Raw genomic sequence first — 3,625 nt, forward strand, 5'->3', positions numbered from 1 at the left:
CAGCAAAGGAAACAATTAACAGTGTGAATATACTGCCTATGAAATGGGAGAAAATCTTTGCCAAAAAAAGTTATATTCAGAACATATGAAGAATTCAAAAACTGAACACAGGAAAAAGATACAATTCTTTCATAAAATGGTCAAATGAAATGAACAGACATTCTTCAAAGGAAGAAGTATAAATAGTTAAGAATTATATGTAAAACCATTCACATTTTTAGTCATCAAGGAAATACAAATCAAAACTACACTGAAATTCTTACTCACCCCAATCAGAATGGCAACCATCAAGAATATACTGTTGATGGGAGTATAAGTTGCTATAACTACTATGGAAATCAGTGTGGTTGTTCCTCAAAAAACAAACACACACACACGCACGCACACACACACACACACACACACACACTCCACTATGATTCAGTTGGACAAATCCTCAGTATTTATCTAAAAAAAACATTAGTATGGTTTTAGAGATATATGCACACTCGAATTCATTCCATCATAATTCATAATAGCTAATGTTATGAAATCAGCTTAGGAGTCCATCAACAGATGCATAGATAAAGAAAATGTGGCATATATGCACAAAGGTGATATATTTTAACTTAAAGAAGAAAAATATGCCATTTGGATAAAAATGGCTAGAACTGGAGATCATCATGTTAAGACAAATTAGAAGCCAGATTCCGAAAGACAAGCATCAAAAATGTTTTCTCTCATGTAAAGGTTTGAAGGAAAAAATGATTTAAAAATAAAAGGACATCATAAAAATAGAATGGAGACCATTAAGTACTGCTAGGAAAATTGGGGTGAGTTAGGACATTTTGGAATGAAATTTATCAAAAACAGAAGATCCAACTGAGAGATCTCCATTGATCCAAACTGGAAAGATTTGAACAACAAAAGAAGTATTAGTAGTTTTGGATTATAAGACATAATATAGTTTAAATATCACATATTTTCTAATATAAAAACCAAGCCAGTGTAATCAATGATTCAAAGTATAATTAAATGAGAGAAAGAAGACAAATGTGTCATACAGAATTGCAAATATTTTTTGTTGGTACTCTGGCCTCAAGCAAGCAAAGTGTAACTTCCCACTCCTAAATATGATTTGCCCACAGAGACTTCCTTTCAAATGGTGCTATACAAATAGGAAAGAAAAAGACTTTGCAGTGGAGCAGCCTAACAAATTTTAGTCCAACAAAGTGATGAAAGATCAGCATTGACGGTGATAAGTCAGGTTGAAAGTATGTCTACTTGCTATGATGTAATGAAAGTGATTCAATGTTCTTCTCTAAATTCATGAAGTCAGTCTAACCATGAGAATAAAGAGACAATTCCCAAATGTAAGAGTCTACAAAATTTGTGAGAAGTAGTTTACAGTACTCTCAAGGTCTCCAAAAGCAAGGGCAATCTAAAAACCCATCAGAGCTAAGAGTACTGTGAGGAGGCATGATAACTAAATGAAGTGTGGAATTCTGATTGGGATCCTGGGACAGGAAAAGGTTATTAGGTAAAACTAATGAAATGTGGATACAATAGGGTCTTCACTTAACAATAGAGTGTCAATATTAATTTATTAATTATCAACAATAAACTCTGCTAATGTAAGATGTTAACAATAGGAGGAACTCATGCTGTACTTGAGAACACCCTTTGTAACTGCTGTAAATTTAACACTGTCATAAAATAAAGTTTAAAAGTCAACCAGTGAATATTTTTAAATACCTTTGTGCAAAATATTTGTTTCATAATCTGAGGTGATTTATATTCTCTCATTATCTTTCTCCATTATTTAGAACTCTGAATAATGGGCTGCAACTTCTTTAATTGGCACAATAAAACCTCTCTGTTGTTTTTACTTTACATAATTCAAGTCTTTTTCAGATTGATAAAAATACATTCATTTTAAGTTCCAGTTGTTCTTTTGTCATATATTTAATTCACAAGAGTTTTAACACATTTCTTAATTAGTTTGACTAATGATAATTTTTGTTAGAACAAATCTTGCAAAAGTAACTAAGAAATCAAGATACTTGTCTATTTCATTTCCTTAAATGAAAATATTTCAAAAATAATACATAGAATAATAGCTATATGCAAAAAAGTACTGTTAAATTATAAAATGCTTTTACATAAGTCTATTTTTATTACATTTCTAATGATATGTAAAAAATTACAGTAACTTCTTATTTTGACATTATGTGGCTAGTCAATTTTTTTTAAAAACTTGAATGGCATGCTTGTGTTTCTTTAATGTTCCTGATGTGGAGTATTTCTTAATCTTTCCATTTAGACTGCAAGATTTCATGGTAGAGAGAAAAATACCTAAATTGTTTCTTCTCATTTTTATTTATTTAAACTTTAACCAGATATGACACTGTTCAGCTTTCCATTTAATAATACTGAATTTCTGATCATAAAGAAATCTTAGAAATACTCTAATAGAGGACATTGTTATAACAACTTAGGATCTTCCTTTGACCTTAAATGAATTTCCCTCTAATTACCACTCCCAGAGTTTTAATCATATTTGCAGTTTTTTTTAGGATATAACTCAAGTTGATTCTTATATAACACTTTTTTTTTGAAGCATCATTGGTCATTATTTTTATTGGTTGCACTCAATCAGGAAGAATGTTCTAGAATTTCCAGAATAGGCAGTATATCTTATTGTTAAGTATGGCCCTTCAGTTATGATTTTTTTTATTGGTTGTTCACAACATTACAAAGCTCTTGACATATCATATTTCATACATTAGAATCAAGTGGGTTATGAACTCCCATTTTTACCCCAAATACAGATTGCAGAATCACATCGGTTACACATCACATTTTTACATACTGCCATATTAGTGACTGTTGTATTCTGCTACCTTTCCTATCCCCTACTATCCCCCCTCCCCTCCCCTCCCATCTTCTCTCTCTACCCCATCTACTGTAATTCATTTCCCTCCATGTTTGTTATCCCATTCCCCCCATAACCTCTTATATGTAATTTTGTATAACAATGAGGGGCTCCCTCCATTTCCATGTGATTTACCTTTTTTTCTCCCTTTCCCTCCCACCTCATGACTCTGTTTAATGTTAATCTTTTCTTCCTGTTGTTCCCCCCTGTTCTGTTCTTAGTTGCTCTCATTATATCAAAGAAGACATTTGGTATTTGTTTTTTAGGGATTGGCTAGCTTCACTAAGCATAATCTGCTCTAGTGCCATCCATTTCCCTGCAAATTCTGTGATTTTGTCATTTTTTAGTGCTGCGTAATACTCCATGGTGTATAAATGCCACACTCTTATAGAAGAAGAAAATCTTATATAACACTTTTATAGTAGAAGAAAATCCTCTTTCTCTTGAGACTTCAATGCATCTCAAAGATACCTTTGCAGAATCAATCACTGTCACATATTAGTTGTCAAGAAATGTGTATTGATTTTTGAATCGTTCTTTAACTCATTTGATAATATTTATATGTATCACTAATAAATTATAATCTATTTAATGTTTAAGAATATATCTCTGATCCCCCAACTGTTTTGTGTGAAATACAAACATAAATGACTGAGTACATTTTAGTTAAAGAAAAAACTGAGTCTAAGAGTGTTTGTGATTTCCCCAGTG

The sequence above is a fragment of the Spermophilus citellus genome (assembly GCF_964194105.1).
Source record: "Spermophilus citellus genome assembly, chromosome: 10".
NCBI classification, from domain to species: Eukaryota; Metazoa; Chordata; class Mammalia; order Rodentia; family Sciuridae; genus Spermophilus; species Spermophilus citellus.